Here is a 19320-nt window from a genome sequence, read left to right on the forward strand (position 1 = left end):
ATTTGCAATTACAGTCAGATATTTCTATTCTCATTAACTGATAAAGTACACAAAAAATAAGGATATAGAAGACTTGAACGTTATTAATGAATTCAACCTAGTTGACATTTATAGAACACTCAGCAGAATACATGTTCCTTTCTAAGACACAGAGAAAATTTACCAAGATAGACATATTTGGGGCCATAAAAGAAGTCTCAATAAACGTAAAAGGAGTGAAATCACACAAAGTTCATTCTGCAACCACAATAGAAGTCACTGAGAAATCACTAACAGATCTCTGGAATATCCCCAAACATGAAAATGAACTAACACACTTCTAAAAACCCAGTGGTCACAAAAGAAATCCAGATGGAAATTAGAAAATATTTTGAACTAGAGATGAAAACAATATATCAAAAATTGGGGGATGTCACTAAAGCAGTACTTGGGGGAAATTTTATAGTGCTAAACACCATATTAGGAAAATAAAAGAAAGGTCTCAAATCAATGATTTTGTCTCCTACTTTAAGAAATTAGGAATAGAGGAGTAAACACAAAGCAAGCATAAGAAAATAAACAAGATCAGAGCAGACATTAATGAAATAGAAAACAGAAACATATTACAGGAAATTAATAAACCAATAACTGTTTCTTTGAGAATATCAAAAAATTGATAAACCTCTAGATAGACTATCAAGGGGGAAAAAAGAGGAAAGACACAAATTACCATTATCAGGAATAAGTTGACATAACTACAGATTCTACTGATATGAAAAAGATAAAGGAATATTATAAAAAACTTTATGCCTATAAATTTGACAACTTAATTGGAATAGACAAATTCCTTGGAAGATACACTATCAAAGCTCATTCAAGAATAGATTTTTTTTTTTTTAAAGAATAGGTAACCTGAATAGCTCTGTATCAGTGAAATTTCATGTGTGGTTTAAAAACCATCCTACAGAGGATTTGGGGAAAACGGCAGACTAGGGAGCACCAGCAATCTGTCTCCACACCTAAACAGCAGTTGCACTGGCAGAATCGGTCTGATGTAACTATTTTGGAACTCAAGTCTGTTGAAGGCTTGCAACTTCTAAGGGAAGACTGGGGCAGGTAAATTGCAGCTAACTTCAATCAGTTTCAGTGCTTAGCACACTAACAGTTGCCCCCACGTGGCAGGCAGCTGCATACATGTTCCTGGAGCAGCCTGCACACAGCCTGTGATAGCCAAGGATGGCAAAAAGGACACTGTCCCCCAGATATCAGGGATCTGTGTTCTGATCCCCTTTTGCACCTCCCCCAACTCCCAGTATTTGTTGCAAGCCTCTCCCCCTCTGGTTGAAGGGATTTCCAGGGGATTTAAAGGGCCAGTGCCTTTTCCCTCTCCCCTTCTTTTTCTTTTTCTATTGTAGAATCCAGACAATAAAAAATAACTGGGGGGGGGGGGGGGGGGGGGGGGGACAGAAATTAAAAATTGATCTCACATGCCCAGAGAAAGACTGAGAAAAGACCTTAAGTTTACACCTCAGACTGATCCTCAGGATAGAGACAGCTTAAAACGACTAAAAAGCAAAATAATAAACAATAACAAAAACAAAAACAAACCTTGGGGAAGGAGGAGAATCTGATTTCCAGAGTTACCACATCATTAGATTCAAATGTCCAGTTTTCTACAAAAACGTCACAAGACCTGCAAAGAAGCAGGAAAGTATGGCCCACTCAAAGGGAAAAGATTAATCAACAGAAACTGTCCTTGTAAAAGACCTGAGGGTGGATATACTAGACAATGACTCTAAAGCAACTGTCTTAAAGATGCTCAAAGAACTGAAGGAAGATGTGGAGATAGTCAAGAAACCATGAATGAACAAAATGGAAGTATCAGCAAAGAGACAGAAAACCTGTAAGGAGCTAAAAAGATAATCTGGAGCTGAAAATTATAGTTACTGAAATTAAAAATTCACTAGAAAGATTCAAAGACAGATTTGAACAGGCAGAACAAAGACTCAGCAAACTGAAAGATAGGACAATGGAAATTATCAAGTCTGAGGAAAGAAAAAAAAAGATTAAAAACCAAATGGAGTATAAGAGACCATTGGACCACCATCAAGTAGACTAACATAGGCATGGTGGGAATCTAAGAAGGAGAAGAGGAATAAAGGAGGAGAGAGAATATTTGAAGAAATAATGGCTGAAAACTTTTCAAATTTGATGAAAGACATAAATAAAAATATCCAAGAAGCTCAATGAGCGCCAAGTAAGGAGAAAGCAAAGAGATGCACACTGAGACACATTATAATCAAATGAGACACATTATAACCAAATTTGCAAAAGGGAGACACAGAGAATCTTGAGGGCAATGAGCAAATCATCACATACAAGGATCCCCAATACGATTTTCTGCAGATTTCTCATCAGACACTGTGGAGACCAGACACAGTGGGCTGATATATTCCGAGTGCTAAAAGAAAATAGGTGTCAACCAAGAACCCTGTATCTGGCAAAACTGTCCTTCAAAAGTGGGAGAGAGGGTTGGGACCCGTGTTTTGTGGGACAGATCTGATGTGTCCTAACACTGCCTGAGATAGATACTGATAACCTCTGTAAGCAGGTTCAACTCCTGGCAGACATGTGTATCCTTACTGATGAAAATGACAATAAAATTGGGGCCAAGACCAAAAAGGATTGTCACCTGAATGAAAACATGGAGAAAGGATTATTGCATTGAGCTTGTAGGGTTATCTTATTCAACACTGAAAATAAGCTCCTGCTACAACAGAGATCAAATGCAGAAATTACCTTTCCAGGTTGTTTTACCAATACTTGTTATAGTCATCCAGTAAGTAATCCAGGAGAGCTAAAAGAAAATGATGCAGTTGGAGTAAAATGAGCAACACAGAAACATTTAAAGGCTGAATTAGGAATTCCCATGAAAGAGGTTCCCCCAGACGAAGTTAATTATCTAACAGGAATTCACTACAAGTTCCAATCAGATGGTATCTGGGAGCGGGGGCAGGGAGGGGGGGAAGGGACATGAAATTGATTACATTTTGTGAGCAAGAACCTAACTTTGAATCCAGATCCCAGTGAGATTAAGAGCTATTATTATGTGTCAAAGGAATAGTTAAAAGAACTTTTGGACAAGGTAGCCAGTGGTGAAATGAAGAGAACTCCATGGTTTCAAATTATTGTCGAGAATTTCCACTTTAAATAGTGGAATAAACTTAAATCATTTGAATAAGTTTGTTGACCATGAGAAGATACATAGAATGTTGAAATGAATGGTTAGTAAAATACTGAAACTTTTCTCTACTTAGTAACCTCAACATGATTTTTTTATTTTTTTGATACATTGTGGTAAACATTGTCAGCACACTAGCGGAGCACTTTGCTCTTTGCCAAATGCTTTATAAATCATTAAATTTTCATCATAGTCGGGGGGGGGGGGGAGTGAAGGATAAATTAAGACATACCTAGATTAACAAAAGCTGAGGGAGTTTGTTACCATTAGATCTACCTTGCAAGAAATAGGGAGTTCTGTAAGGTGAAGTGAAAGGAAACTAGACAGTAACTCAAATCTGAATAGAGATATAAAGATCTCAATAAAGGTAAATACATGGGAAATTATAAAATCTAGGGTTATTGCAACAGTGGTTTGTAATTGCACATTTTGTTTCCTACAGAATTTAAGAGATTGATACATTTGAAGAAAAAAATTCATTTGTCTAAAAGCTAGTATTACTGTAACTTTGGCTTGTAATTCCAAATCATGTTTTCTATATAATTTAAGAGACAAATGCATTTAAAAGAATTATAAGTTTATGTTTTGGGGCACACACTGTATGAAGATGTTAACTGGTGACATCAACAACCAAAAAGGGTGGGGACGGAGGTTTAAAGGAGCAGAGATTTTGTATGCCATTGAAGTTATACTGGTGTAAATTAAAGCGTTGTAACTTTTGGATGTCAAGTGTAATCCCCATGGTAACGACAAAGAAAATAGTTATAGAATATACCCGAAAGGAAATGAGAAGGAATTTAAACATTCCACTACAAAAAAATCAACTAAACACAAAAGAAGACAGTAATGAAGGAAAAAGGGGGAAAAAACCATAAAGCGTTTAGGAAACAGCACTATGACAGAAGTTCGTCCTTATCAGGAATTACTTTAACTGTAAATCTTTTAAACTCTCCAATCAAAAGACAGAGATTGGCAGAAGGAAAAAAATCCATGATCCAACCATATACTATATACAAGAGATACTTTATATCCAAAGACAAAAATAGATTGAAAATGAAAGGTTGGAAGAAGATACTTCATGAAAATAATCAAATATAGCAGGAGTGCTTGTACTATTTTCAGACAATATAGACTTTAAAACAAGAAGAGTTACAAGAGACAAAGAAGGACACTGTAGAATTATAAAGAGGACAATCCAACAAGAAGAAAGAACAATTATAAATATTTATGCACCCAAATACAGAAAGCAGCTATTAACAAACATAAAGGAAGAAATTGGTAATTAGGGACTTTAACATCCCACTTATATCAATGGATAGGTCATCCAACAGAAAATCAGCAATGAAACAGGGGCTATGAATGACATATTGGACCAGATGGATCTAACAGATATATTTAGAATATTCCATCCTAAAACCGTGGGATACACATTCTTTTCCAGTGCACATGTAATGTTCTCCAGAGTAGATCACTCATTAGTCCACAAAACAAGTTTCAACAAATTCAAAAACAATGAAGGCACACCATGCATCTGTTCTGACCACAACCTGTGAAACTAGAAATCAACCACAAGAAAAAGTCTGGAAAGAAAACAAATGCATGGAGGTTGAATAACCTGCTACTAAACAATGAATGGGTCAGCCAAGAAATCAAAGAGGAAATAAAAAAATACATGGACAAATGAAAATGAAAACATTATAGTCCAAAATCTTAGAGTGCAACAAAAGCTAACAGAGAAGATTATAGCAATACAGGTCTACCTCAAGAAACAAGAAAAATACTAAATAAACAACTTAACCTTAGACCTAAAGCAGCTAGAAAAGGAACCAAAAAAGGCCACAATCAGTAGAAGGAAGGAAATAATATAGATTACAAGAGAAATGGGTAAGACAGAAACTAAAAAAAATACAACAGTAGAACAGATCAAGGAAACTGGGAGCTGGTTCTTTCAACAAATCAACAAAATTGATAAACCTCTAGCCAGACTCAAAAAAAAAAAAAAAAAAAAAAAAAAGGGGGGGGGGGGGGGAGGAAGGAAGGAGAAATAACACCACAGAAATACAAAGTTATTTGTCTCCTATAAGGGATTATTATGAAAAATTATATGCCAACAAATTGAACAACCTAGAAGAAATGGATAAATTCCTAGAAACATAACCTCCCAAAACTGAACCAGGAAGAAGTAGGGAATTTGAACAGATTTAAAGTTTGAACTGATTTAAAAACAAAAAAACTCCAACAAAGGTTCAGGACCAGACAGCTTCACAGGAGAATTCCACCAAACATTTGAATAAGAGTTAATAACTGTTCATCTCAAACTATTCCAAAAAATAAAAGGAGGAAATCTTCCAAATTCATCTGTGAGGCCAGCATTACCCTGATACAAAAACCAGATAAAGATACCCCCAAAAGAGAAAATTACAGGCCAATATCTCTGATGAGCATAGATGCAAAAGTCCTCCACAAAATATTGGCAAACTGAATTCAACAATACATTAAAAAAAACATTCAGGGGCGCCTGGGTGGCTCAGTTGGTTAAGTGTCTGACTTCGGCTCAGGTCATCATGATCTCACAGTTTGTGAATTCGAGCCCTGCATCCGGCTCTGTGCTGACAGCTCAGAGCCTGGAGCCTACTTCGGATTCTGTGTTTCCTCCTCTCTGCCCCTTTCCTGCTCATGCTCAGTGTCTGTCCCTCAATAATAAATAAATGTTAAAAAAAAATTCTTAAAAAACAAACATTCACAACAGTCAAATGGAATTTATTCCTGGGATGCAAGGCTGGGTCAATATTCACAAATCAATCAATGTGATACATCACATCAACAAGAGAAAGGATAAAAACCCTATCATTTCAGTGGAAGGAGAAAAACCACCTGACAAAGCACAATATCCATTCATGATAATAAAAACCTCAATAAAGGGGGTTTTGAGGGAACATACCTCTATATAATAATGGCCCTATGTGAAAAACCCACAGCTGACATCATACTCAATGGTGAAAAACTAAGAACTTTTTCCCTAAGATCAAGAAAAAGACAAGAATGTCCACTGTCACCACTTTTATTCAGCATAGTACTCTAAGTCCTAGCCACAGCAGTCAGACAACAAAAAGAAATAAAAGACATCCAAATTGGTAAGGAATAAGTAAAATTTTCACTATTTGCAGATAACATAATATTACATCTAGAAAATCCTAAAGATGCCACCAAGAAAACCTGCAACTGATAAGTGAATTCAGTAAGTTTGCAGGGTACTAAATCAATATACAGAAATCTGTTACATTTCTATATGCCAATAATGAAGCAGAAGAAAGAGATATTAGGAAAACAATGCTATTTACAATTGCACCCAAAATAATGAAATGCCTAGGAATAAACTTAACCAAGGAGGTGAAGACATGTACTCTGAAAGCTATAAAACATTGATAAAAGAAACTGAAGACAACATAAATAAATGGAAAGATATTCCATGCTCATGGGTGGGGAGAACAAATGTTAAAATGTCTGTATTACCAAAGCAGTCTGAACATTTAATGCAATCCCTATCAAGTTTTTCACAGAACTAGAACAAACAATCCTAAAATTTGTATGAAACCACAAAAGACCCCAAACTGCCATAGCAATCTTGAAAAAAAAGAACAAAACTGGAGGTATCACAATTCCGGATTTCAAGACATAGAACAAAGCTCTAGTAATCAAAATAGTATGTTACTGGCACAAACAACAGACACATAGGTCAATGGAACAGAATAGAGAGCCCAGAAATAAACCCAAAATTAAATGGTTAATCTTCAACAGAGGAGGCAGGCATATGCAAGGAGAGAAAGACAGTCTCTTCAACAAATGGTGTTGGGAAAACTGGAGAGCTACATACAAAAGAATGAAACCAGACCACTTTCTTACACCATAAACAAAAATAAAATCAAAATGGACTAAAGACCTAAATGTGAGAGACTAAAACCATAAAACTCCTTGAAGAGAGCAGAGGTAGTAATTTCCCTGACACTGGGTGTAGTAACATTTTTCTACATATGTCTCCTACAGCAAAGTACTAGAAGTTATAGCCAGAGCAATTAGGCAAGAAAAAGAAACAAAACACATCCAAATTGAAAAGGAAAAAGTAAAATTATCTATGTTTGCAAATGATATGATCTTATATGCAGAAACCCCTAAAATTTACACACACACACACACACAATCTTTAGAATAAATGAATTCAGCAACATAGCAGGATACAAAGTCAACATGCAAAATTCAATTATATCTATACACTAACAATGAACAATGTGAAGGTAAATTATGAAAACCATTTCATTTATAATAGCATCAAAAAGATTAAGATACTTTGGAATTATCTTAACCAAGGAGGCAAAAGACTTGTGTAATGAAAACTCAACACAGTTGCTGAAAGAAGTTATGAATAAATGGAAACACCCCATGCTCATGGATTGAGAAAAGTTATTGTTAAAAATAACTTAGGTTAAAATTTTTAACCTCCTATTAAAAAGTCAATACTTGGGGCGCCTGGGTGGCTCAGTTGGTTAAGCCTCCGACTTTGGCTCAGGTCACGATCTCGCGGTCCGCGGGTTTGAGCTCCGCGTCGGGCTCTGGGCTGACGGCTCAGAGCCCGGAGTCTGCTTCTGATTCTGTGTTTCCCTCTCTCTCTGCCCCTCCCCCGTTCATGCTGTGTCTCTCTCTGTCTGAAAAATAAACGTTAAAAAAAATAAAAAAAAAAACAAAAAAAGTCAATACTATCCAAAGAAATCTACAGTTCCATGCATTCTCTACCAAAATCCTAATGACATGTTTTGCAGAAATAGAAAAACCCATCCTAAAATTCTTAGGAAATCTCGAGAAACCCCAAATAGCACAACAGCCTTTAAGAACAAAACTGGAGAACTCACACTTGCTGATTTCAAACTTAACTGCAGTGCTGCAATAATCAAAACAATGTGGTCCTGGCATAAAGACAGACATTTATAGTATATAGACCAAGGGAATAGAATAAAGAGCCCAGAAATGAACCCTCACATATAGGGTCAAATGATTTTTGATAAGGGTGCCAAGATCATTCAATTGTGAAATGTTAGTCATTTCACCAAATGGTACTGGGAAAACTGGACATCCACATGCAAAAGAATGAAGTTGGACCCTTACCTAACACCATATGCAAAAATTAAGTCAAAATGGATCTAGGACCTAAATATAAGAAAAAGAATAAAGCTCTTAAAAGAAACCATAAGATAAAATTTTAACAATGAATTTGGCAGTGATCTCTTGGATATCACACCAAAGGCATAGGTAACCAAAGGAAAAATAGACCAGTTGGACTTGGTGAAAATCTTAAAATTTTGTGTATCAAAAGACACTAACAAGAGTAAAAAGACAACCCAGAGAATAGGAGAAAATATTTGCAAATTATGTATCTAATAAGAAATTAATACCCAGAAAAATAGAGAACTCCTAAAACTTAAAACAAATGAACCAATTAAAAAATGGACAAAGGAATTGAATAGACATTTCTCTAAAGAAAATATACAAATGGCAAAGAAACACATGATAAGATGCTCAACATCACTAATCACTAGGGAAACACAAATTAAAACTACAATAAGATTCTACCTCACACCTAGTAGGATGGCTGCTATCAAAAAAAAAAAAAAAAAAGAACACAATTGTTGGCGAGGATATGGAGAAATTGGAACCCTTGTGCACTGTTGATAGGAATGTAAAATGGTGTAGCCATTGTGGAAAACAGTATGGCAGTTCCTCAAAAAAGTTGAAATAGAATTTCCATATGATCCAGCAATTCCACTTCTGGTATGTACCAAAAATAATTGAAAGCAGGGTCTCAAAGAGACATTTGTATACCCTTGTTCATAGCAGTATTATTCACAGGAGCTGAAATGTGGAAGCAACCCAAGTGCCTATTGATGGATGAATAAATAATCAAAATGTGGTATATGCATACAATGGACTATTATTCACCCTCAAAAGAAAGGAAATTCTGCAATATGCTGTAACACGAATGAATCCTGAGGATATATATGCTAAATGAAATAAGCCAATCAGAAAAAGACAAATACTGTATGAGTACGTTTATATGAGAAACTTAGAGTAAATTTATATGAGAAACATTTATATGAGAATGCATAGAGATAGAAAGTAGTATGGTGGTTGCCAGGGGCTGGAGGAGGGGGAAATGGGGAAGTGTTATTTAATGGGTATAAGAGTTTCAGTTTTACAACATGAAAAGAGCTATGGAGATGGACAGTGGTGATGACTGTACAACATTACGAATGTATTTAATACCACTAAACTGTTAAAAAAGGCTTAAGATGGCAAATTTTGTTATGTATATTTTACCACAATAAAAAAAACTGTCCCCCACCATACATACATAAATTAATAATTTCACTGGTGAATTCTGCCAAACATTTAAGGAAGAAATAATACTGGTTGTATACAGTCTCTTCCAGAAAATCAAAGAGGAGAGACTACTTTACAACTCCATCTGTGACTCCAGCATTACCCAGATATCAAAACCAAGCAAAGACATCACAAGAAAAGAAAGCTATATGCTAGTATCCCTCATGAACATAGATCAAAATCCTAAACAAAATATTTCTAAAAAAATCTAACAGTATATATACAGGATAATATATCAGTACCAATCTCCTCTCTTGATTGTCTCACAGATGAATGCTTAGTTTAACACCCAAAAATCAGTTAATGTAATTCATTACATTAATAAACTAAAAAGAAAAAGAAATATGTGATTATCTCAGTAAAGACAGTTGTCAAAAGCCAACATCCACCCCTAATATTAAAAAAAAAGAAAGAAAATACAAAATAGCATATTAGGAATGGAAAGGAATTTCTTCAACCCAGTAAAAAAAAAACTATCTGTGAAAAACCTACTGTTAACATCTTAATGGTGAAAGGCTCAATGTTTTACCCTTAAGAACAGGAACAAGATAAGGATCTCCATGCTTGCCCCTTCTATTCAACATTGTACTGGAGGTACTGGCCAAAACAGTAAGGCAGGAAAAAGAAATAAAACCTAAAGACAACGCAGAAGAGAAAGGATAGTCTTTTTAAAAAATGGTGCTGAAACAATTGGATACACTAATATGCAAAAAAGAAAAAAAGGCACTTCAATTCATAGCTCACACCATGTGCAAAAACTAACTCAAAATGTATCATAAACTTTATTTTATATATATATAATTTATTGTCAAATTGGTTTCCATACAATGCCCAGTGCTCATCCCAATAGGTGCCCTCCTCAGTGCCCATCACCCACTTTCCCCTCTCCCCCACCCCCCATCAACCTTCAGTTTGTTCTCAGTATTTAAGAATCTCTTATGGTTTGCCTCCTCCCTCCCTCTCTGTAACTATTTCCTCCCCTTCCCCTCCTCCCCGGTCTTCTGTTAAGTTTCTCAGGATCCACATATAAGTGAAAACCTATGGTATCTGCCTTTCTCTGCCTGACTTATTTCACTTAGCATAATACCCCCCAGTTCTATCCACATTGCTGCAAATGCCCAGATTTCATTCTTTCTCATTGCCAAGTAGTATTCCATTGTATATATAAACCACAATTTCTTTATCCATTTGTCAGTTGATAGACATTTAGACTCTTTCCATAATTTGGCTATTGTTGAAAGTGCTGCTATGAAGCCTAAAACTATAAAATTTCTAGAAGAAAACATAGGACAAAATCTTTGTGACCTTAGGTTAAGACTTCTCAGATGAGACCCCACAAAAAGCATACTCCAAATAGAAAAACAAACAAGTATAAATTAGACCTTATTAAAATTAAAAGCTTCCATTCTTCAAAAATGAGTACGAGAATGAAGACAAGCCATAGACTGGGAGAAAAGATTTGCAAAGCCTATATCTGATAAAAGATTGCACCTACAATATATAAGGACCTCTTAATTCAGTAATTTTAAAAAAAACAAGCAATAAAAAAATGGGGAAAATATTGGAACAGAGTCTTCACCAAAAAAATATAGAGGTATGGCAAATAAGCACATGGAGAGATGTTCAATTAAATAAGGGAAATGTAGAATAAGACCACAAATAAGAGATACCACTGCTCCCATACCAGAATGGCTAAAATTGAAAAGGCTAACCTAGAACTATGGTCAAAGACATGGAACAATTGCAAGTTTCAGTCACTGCTGGTAGGAACATGAATATGCAATGGCTATGGAAAACAGCTTGACAATTTCTTTCAAGCTAAATGTTTCCCTGCCATATGATTCAGCTGTTCCATTTCTAGGTATTTACCCAAGAGAAATTAAAGCTTCCACTCACGTGAAGACTCATGCACAAATGTTCAGAGCAGCTTAATTACAACGGCCCCAAACTGGAAACAATCCAAGCTTCCATCAACACGTGAATAAACAGGTGGTGGTTTATCCACACAGTGGAATAGTACTCAGCAACAAAAAAGAATGAACCCAAAACATAGATGAATCTCAAAATAATTATGCTGAAAGAAGCCAGAGCAAAAAAAGAGTACATATTTTATGTATTCCATATGTAAAAAATTCTAGAAGTTACAAACTAATCTACAGTGACAGCAAACAGATTAGTAGTTGGGGGTCAGGGTGTAGCATGGGGCAGGAGAGAAGGATTACAAAATGGCACAAGGAAAACATTGGGAAGTGATACTGCATTCGTTATTTTGATTGTTGTTTTGGTTTCTTGGGTATATACATGCTAAAACATACTAAATTATACCCTTTAAATATATTTGGTTTATTGTATGTCAATTATACCTCAATAAAAAATACCAAACTTAAAAAAAAAAAAAAGATTCCACAAGGCTGCTTCAGTTATATGTAAAATGTGATAAATTCTGTAGGACATATGACCCGATTTCTTTAACAAATAAGTAGTGAGAAAGAAGAATTGGAAACTATAATTCAAGACATTTAAGACACATATGAAACAATACCATGTATGGACCTTATTTGAATCCTGATTCACGTCAACTATAAAATGATATTCATGCAAGACTTGGGAAAACCTGAAGACCGAGCAACTGGTTAGTAGATGTATTAAAGAATTTTTTTAAATTTACATTTATTTATTTTTGAGAGACACAATGAGACAGAGCACGAGCGGAGGAGGGGCAGAGAGAGAGAAGGAGACACAGAATCTGAAGCAGGCTCCAGGCTCTGAGCAAGCGTTCAGCACAGAGCCCTATGTGGGGCTCAAACCCACGAACCGTGAGATCATGACCTGAGCTGAAGTCGGACACTCAACCGACTGAGCCACCCAGGCGCCCCAATGTATTAAAGAATTAATTTTTAAGGTCAATAATTGTTTTTGTGTTAAAATAAAAAGTGTCCTTATCTCTCAGAAAGAAAGTATATACTCTTGGTCTACCAATTCCACTTCACAAAATTTATCCTAAAGCAAGTGTGTGGGGGGAAAAAGAACATTTCTATTTGGAAGTAAGAAGAAATTTATTTCCCTGTAAATCTCTAAACCGTGCGTGGAGTAATGTTCTTTTCGGGATATATACCCTCTGCTTGACTTGATATAAACATCTGTTTGACTCTTAGCCACTAAATGCCTTTTCCTGCCAACCTTGACTCATCAGAAATGCCCCCTGGCTTCATGGGTGTTGTCTTTGCTGTGAGGCTCATCAGGGTAGAGTATGCGGTCTGCATTGTAGAATGTGTCACTTCACAGACAGGTATCTTCATCTGTACTATTTGGGGGACATAAGCATCCCTTGATGTAGTTGCAGACTCTCTTTTTGCTGCATGGGAAGGAAGGCTCTGGCATGGCCCAGCGAGGTGTCAGAGAGTGTTCCTGATCTCCCAAGATCATGGTAACCACAGAATGCATGGATAATCTATCATGGATATATTATGTGTATTATATGTGATTTCTATCAATCGGGGTATTTGTGAGTGGAGGGGCCTTGGTTATGAATGACCTCAAGCACTTTCTTTTCTTTATTCTCAGTCATTCTTCTATGCAAAGTACTTGGTCACTTTTGAAAGTCCAGAATGGAGTCCCCTGCTTGTGTCATTGAATGTTATACATTCAGCTGACACCTTTCAACATCCCACAGATATTTACAGCGTCTTCTCCAGACCGGGCACTGTTGCCGGAGATAGAATTGATTAAATTGCATACCCTGCCCAACAGGAATGCATGAGTAGCCTAGGTCACCTGAGGAATTTTACCTCTGTGGGATAGGACTGTCTGCTTCCCTTAGACAGTGAGACGCATGGTAGCAGGCGACTGTGGCACTTGGTAAAAAGGAGGGGCCTTTCCCACCTGGCATGTGGGGGAGGCCTCTTGGGGGAGATGACACCCAAGGCTTGGGGAATGTGAGAGACAGTTTAGGGGGCATTATGGACAGAGAAAGGAGTATGGGTAAACACAGCAGTGGAAGAGAATCACATTCCAGCATATGGGAGGGAGAGGAGGCTGACAAAGCAGGGAGGACCCAGGTCTTGGAGAAAGGAACTTTCCTGCCACCTTGAGGGGTGTGTGGTGTGGATTTCCTTTCTGTGCTCAGGCCTCATCTCCTACCCACACCCCCAGTCACTGGCAGCAGGTGCCAAAAGCCAGCAGATCTATGCACCAAGCCATAACCCGACCCCCGTGATCTCTCCAGGGACATATATTCAAACAGTGCCTTTCCCCTCAATCAGAATCAGCTCACGATTAAAGCTGGATGAAAATCTGGCCCTACAGCTGACTTTCTTTTTTCACAAAGAAAAGTGAATGTCCCTTCTGTTGGTATATTTTCACTAAGACAGCTCACAACTGTAATTTGATATTGCATGCATATAAATTGGATTAAACTAGCTAAAGCATTTGTTTAGTACCTTTAAGGAGAAATGAACAGCGTCTCTAACGGCTTTCTGCTTGGAGCTCTTTCCCCTTTCATAAACGTCCCTTCTCCAAGCTGCATTTGTCCTTCCTTTGTTTCCTTCATCCTGCTTCTCCCCAAACAACAAAACCTTACAAACCAACAGAGGCAATACAGCAAAACTTCTATCTCTAGTCCTGTGATAACACAGGATAACCCCTTCTTCACGATGAAAAAAGTATCCATTAGATGAAACTTAGCTCTGTGGATTTTCATTGTTTATACACTGACAGTCATATGAGCCCAGAGGAGAAAATGTTGAACCAGCTCTTATTTCACACTCCTTTACTTGAGAGAATGTTTGGGAACAAGAGATAGGCTAGTATGAATGTGTCAGGCCAGTGGATGTTATTTATAGTGTGGTCCTTTAACCTTAGGCACTTCCTGCTTTGTACCACATGTTGTGTGGGGCTCTCGCAGAGAAGATTCTCGGAGGTTTGATGGATGAATTTGAGTAGTGGGGGTGACTGGTTTTAAAAAGTTCATTTGGGATTTTTATTCTTAGTTTGCTGATTTTTGACAGAAATTATGCAGCCCGACATATGACTAGTCAACGCCATCAGACACACCTACAGCATTCATTGAATATATTAAGAACCCGAGCCTGCATTTCTTTTGAGATGTTGGATGTATTCCCAGATGTAAGTTGTTGTTTTCCCAACATGTAGTCACAAACTTACTAATGGAGGTTGAATTAAATTTAAATTCTGTTTTCTGTTACTTAGAGGGTTTATTTCTAGGCAATAGGATTTGGCCGTTGGCCTACATTTCCTATACTTCAATAACAGCCACTTGTATGTCTTTTTTCAAATCAAAATTTCTTTCAGTTTAATTAAACTTACTCATTTAGCAACTGTTCACCTGTTTGTTTTAACAGATGTACATCTCCCTTACTATTTGCCAGGGAGTAAGTGCATTACATGGACTCATTTAACCTTCATTACTGCCCTCCAAGGTGGGTACCGTTACTCTCCCTGTTTTACAGATGAGCAAGTTGATGCTCAGAGAGATTGAGTCACCTGCCCAGGGTCACACAGCCAGGAAGCAAGACAACCAGTCTGCCCCACAGTGTGTGCCCGTAACCACATCATGTTGCCTCAGTCATTCCACGTGTTTCTTGAGTACCTGCCTATGCTGGAAACTTGCTAGATGAAGAGACAACATGGGCACAGAAGTGGTCCCTGTGCTCCTGGGGGAGTGCCTTAGTCATTCAGGCTGCTAGAAACAAAAATATCATAGATGGGGTGGTTTGCAAGCAAACCAAATACATTATTTTTAGCTTATTTTTAGAGAGAGTGCACGTGTTCACGTAGGGGAGGGACAGAGAGAGAATCCCAAGCAGGCTCTGCACTGTGAGCAAAGAGCCTGATGCAGGGCCCAATCCCACAAAATGTACCCTGAGATCATGATCTGATCCCAAACCAAGATTTGGCCGCTTAACCGACAAGCCGCCTAGGTGCCCCAAATACATTTATTTCTATAGTTCTAAAGGCCAGAAGTCTGCTCTCAGGGTGCCTGCAGGATCCGGTTCTGGTGAGAACCCTTTCAGATTGCAGACAGCTGACTTCTCATTGTACTTGCACAGGGTGGATGGCAGAGAGAGGAAGCAAGCTCTCTTGTGACTCTTATCAGAGTGCTAATCCCATTCATGAGAGCTCTAGACCCATGACCTCATCTAACCCCAGTTACCTCCCAGAGGCCCCCCCGCCTCCTAATGCCATCACATCAGGAGTACAGTCTCAACTAAGAACTGGGAGGGGGTGTCACAAGCATTCAGTCCATAACAGGGAGGCAGACATTAATCAAATCCCACAGTCAGAAAATTACTCAGATGACTGACAGGAAGCTCTGATGTTCTCAGTATGAACAGTGAGGCAGTTCAACGTAGTAAGAAATCAAGGGAAGTGTGTGGGTATGTAAGGACTGAGTTAAAGAAGAATAATGAGGCACTTTTTAAGTTAAAAGTGAGGTTGGCTGGGGTCATAGGATGTAGGGTATTCTTGGCATAGAAAGGTGGATGTGCAGGGCACCTGGGTGGCTCAATCGGTTGAGCATCTGGGTCTTGATTTCAGCTCAGGTCATGATTTCACTCATGAACTGCAAGATCATGACTTGAACCAAAGTCGGACGCTCAACCAACTGAGCCATCCAGGTGCCCCTGAAATAGTACTTTTGATAAGAGACCCTGAAGAGAAGGTGACAGATGTGGAAGGTTACCAGAAGGTAAAGTTGGCCTGATACTGGATTGGATCTGATGGGGAGAGTGTGCCACTCACCAAGAAAGAAAGAGTCCTAGATATGGACCAGACTTGAGCAAAGGCAAGTTCAGCTTCAGACATGCTGGGTGGAGAGACCTGTGAACCTCTGTGGGAAGGTGGTGATTAGAGCCAGAGAAGACAGGCCTGGATGCGGACATTGGCAAGTCACTTGTAGCTAAAACAGGCAGATGTCCACAAGGGTGAATGAGATCAAAGAGCAGGAGGATTACAGAGGGAAGTAAGCCCTGAGGGGCTGTAGCGTTTTGCAGCCCCACAAAGGAGGATGAGCTTGCAAGGGAGCCCAGAAGGCTGAGGAGCAGGAAGGAACCAGAGCAGTTTTGGTCACAAAAGAAAGAGAATGCTCGGCACCTAATACTACTAGGAAGTCAAGTTAGATGAAGACTGAAAACCCACATCTGTGGGCTTTAGCAGCATGCAAATAATTGTCTGTGAGGACGCTTTTACTGACATGGTACCATTGACAACCAGGTTGGAGAGAATGAGAGAGGAGAACTGGGGACACTTGCAGGAATGGCCAGGTCTGGGTGAAGTGGGGTTTGTGCAGGAGCAAGGAGGGATTATTTGTAGTTAAAGTCTGAGAGAGTAAGCGGACTAGCCACCCTGAAGGGAGCATGTGTGGCCTGTCCAAGGTGGGGTTGCCATACCTTCTGATTTCGTGAGGGAAGCTGCAAATATGAATATTCATGTGTCAAAGATTATTGATTGTTGCAATGCTTGTGATTTTAACATATGGGAAACTAAACATTCAAGTGTAAACAGATATCCAACTCTAATAAATAGGTTCCTTTTCCCCAAAGTCTCAGAGTAGCAATTCCAAAACTACTTTCTTTGTATCCTAGAATTAAGTGTTAAATAAATATCTTGTGGATAATCGAAATCAGGTTTCTGTAACAAACACAACGGAGTTACAAATATAGACAGAAGGAACATAGAAATACCCTAGTGATGTGACATTGGAATGGAAGGTATTACTGTGACTTCATGGATATAAACAATAAGATAGGTAGAAAGACAGACATGTCTGTCAGTATATATGCAGACACACATACATCTATATCTTATTCCTATCTGCTGAGAGGGTCTACAGACAATTATACCCCAGTAGCAATAGTACAACCTAGCATTCTAATCTCAGTTTCTTTTTTTTTTTTTATGTTTATTTTTGAGACAGAGACAGAGCATGAGCGGGGGAGGGGCAGAGAGAGAGAGAGAGAGAAGCAGAATCTGAAGCAGACTCCAGGCTCTGAGCTGTGAGCACAGAGCCTGACACGGGGCTTGAACTCATCAACCATGAGATTATGCCCTGAGCCAAAGTCAGACTCTCAACCGACTGAGCCACCCAGGCGCCCTGCTAATCTTGGTTTCTACATACCATTCTGTATCAAAAGGGCTCTTTGGAAAAATGGTTGGTTCTGGGGCTGGTGCAGGGAAAGTCTAAGATGAACCTGGAATATCTTGCAGAACCAAAAAATAAGAATGTGCTCAAATAATGGGGACATAGCAAAAGCACACAGGAGCCAGCTTGAAGGAGTTCCCACTGATAAAATCTAGGACAATTTGAGCATAAAAATAAATAAGGAAGTAAAGGATTATAACTCATTGAATACAGTCCATTAACCTAAACTGGTATAAATCAACTTACTAAGTTAGTTAAATGAACAAACAGATAAAGGGAGAGACAAGAAAGCTTTTTCTTACAGTCGAATGCCAACTAATAAACAGAGAAGGAATGATAGAGCCAGAAAATCACCATTTGGCAACCACATAATAAGCAACGGAAGCAAGAATCGTTAATGGGTTCTAAAACTAGTGGGTTGAAATAAGATATTTGCATACCCACAGAGTAACTCCTGACAATAGACTCGTTAATCAGAAAGGGAAAAAATCATAACTTTACAGCAGAGAAATCCAGCAGACACCATCTTCACCCAATGATCAGAGCTGACATCAGCAGGACAGGATGTAATGATGGGGTGTTTCCTGACCTGATGTACGGAGGGCAAACCGTCGCCATTGCTGTGTTGTTCCCGCCACAAGTGCGCAGCCTTAGTCTCCTCTAGAGGAAACGTGGCACAAAGCTAAAAGCAAGAAGCAGGCTACAAAATAACCGGCCTGTATAAAATGTCGGTGTCACCACGGGCAGACTGAAGAGCTATTCTAGATGGAGGAGGAGCTAAAGAGACAGGATAACTGAATGCAGTCTACAGATCATGGGTTGACTGATTATTGCTACAATAGACACCAGTGGAAATTTCGTGACACATGAATTGGATCTGTAAGTTAGCTAACAGTATTGTGTTGATGTTAACTTCTCGATTTGTATGATTTTATTGTAGTTATGTGAAAGGATGTTTTTGTTTCAAGGAAACATGCTGGGGTGCCTGAGCGTCTGACTTTGGCTCAGGTCATGATCTCGCTGTCTGTGGGTTCGAGCCCCGCATCGGGCTCTTTGCCCACCGCTCGGAGCCTGGAGCCCGCTTCCGATTCTGTGTCTCCCTCTCTCTCTGCCCCTCCCCTGCTCGCACTCGCACTTGCGCTCTCTCTTAAAAATAAATAAACATTTAAAAAAATTAAAGGAAATAGCTGTCTTTAGGGACACAGGGACACCATGTCTGCAATTTACTCATCTGGTTCAGAAAAAATATACGTGTGTATGTGGAGAGAGGGAGGGAGGGAGGGTGAGAGGGAGGGAGGGTGAGAGGTAAAGCAAATGTGATAAATATGACCATCGGGGAATCTGGGTGAAGTGTGTATCAAAATTATTTGTAATATTCTTGGTATTTTTCCTTAAGCCTGAAATTACATCAGAATTAAAAGGTCTTTTTTTAAAAAACTCTAAAATATTAAATACTGACTCATTAAAAATAAAAAATAATTACATTGTGTGGACCAAGCAAGACATGCCTGCC

The 19320-nt window shown here is 38.4% G+C and overlaps 1 protein-coding gene and 1 pseudogene across 2 annotated transcripts in view; both read left to right on the plus strand.

The window, feature by feature from the left end:
* Nucleotides 1-19320, plus strand: part of NMNAT3 (nicotinamide nucleotide adenylyltransferase 3) — a 114524-nt gene that overhangs the window by 52297 nt on the left and 42907 nt on the right. The window lies entirely within an intron of this gene.
* Nucleotides 1430-18217, plus strand: LOC125921282 (isopentenyl-diphosphate Delta-isomerase 1-like; annotated as a pseudogene).

This window comes from Panthera uncia, chromosome C2 (genome assembly GCF_023721935.1).
Source record: "Panthera uncia isolate 11264 chromosome C2, Puncia_PCG_1.0, whole genome shotgun sequence".
Taxonomy (NCBI): Eukaryota; Metazoa; Chordata; class Mammalia; order Carnivora; family Felidae; genus Panthera; species Panthera uncia.